This window comes from Arachis duranensis, chromosome 4 (assembly GCF_000817695.3).
Source record: "Arachis duranensis cultivar V14167 chromosome 4, aradu.V14167.gnm2.J7QH, whole genome shotgun sequence".
Taxonomy (NCBI): Eukaryota; Viridiplantae; Streptophyta; class Magnoliopsida; order Fabales; family Fabaceae; genus Arachis; species Arachis duranensis.
The window spans coordinates 55,112,799-55,113,664 of NC_029775.3; the positions used below are offsets into that span (position 1 = coordinate 55,112,799).

The 866-nt window shown below is 38.5% G+C and overlaps 1 non-coding gene across 1 annotated transcript; it reads right to left on the reverse strand.

Moving 5' to 3' along the window:
• Positions 1-485: 485 nt before the first annotated feature.
• Positions 486-589, reverse strand: LOC127747312 (small nucleolar RNA R71). The gene has a single exon (XR_008009112.1). It is a non-coding gene; the product is annotated as a small nucleolar RNA R71 (small nucleolar RNA).
• Between the last annotated feature and the right edge of the window lie 277 nt (positions 590-866).

The following is an 866-nucleotide window of genomic DNA, read 5'->3' on the forward strand; positions in this document are numbered from 1 at the left end:
AAAGGACTCTGAAGAGGAAATTAAGAGAAGCTAAATTACAACAATCTAGAGACAACCTTTTTGAAATTTTCGAACAAGAAAAGGAGATGGCAGCCGAACCCAACAAAAATAATGCAAGGAGGATGCTTGGTGATTTCACTAAACCAACTTCCAAATTTGATGGAAGAAGCATCTTCATTCTGGCCATTGGAGCAAACAATTTTGAGCTGAAACCTCAATTAGTTGCTTTAATGCAACAGAACTGCAAGTTTCATGGACTTCCATCTGAAGATCCTTACCAGTTTTTAACTGAGTTCTTGCAGATTTGTGAGACTGTAAAGACAAATGGAGTAGATCCTGAAGTCTACAGGCTCATGCTTTTCCCTTTTGCTGTAAGATACAGAGCTAGAACATGGTTGGACTCACAACCTAAAGATAGCCTGGACTCCTGGGATAAGCTGATCACGGCCTTCTTGGATAAATTCTTTCCTCCTCAAAAGCTGAGCAAGCTTAGAGTGGATGTTCAGACCTTCAAACAAAAAGATGGTGAATCCCTCTATGAAGCTTGGAAATGATACAAGCAGTTGACCAAAAAGTGTCCTTCTGACATGTTTTTAGAATGGACTATATTAGATATATTCTATTATGGTCTATCTGAGTTTTCCAAAATATCATTGGACCATTCTGCAAGTGGATCCATTCACCTAAAGAAAACACCTGCAGAAGCTCAAGAACTTATTGATATGGTTGCAAATAACCAATTCATGTACACTTTTGAGAGGAATTGCGTGAATAATGGAACGCCTCAAAGGGAGTTCTTGAAATTAATGCTCTGAATGCCATATTGGCTCAGAACAAAGTGTTGACTCAGAAAGTCAACATAATCT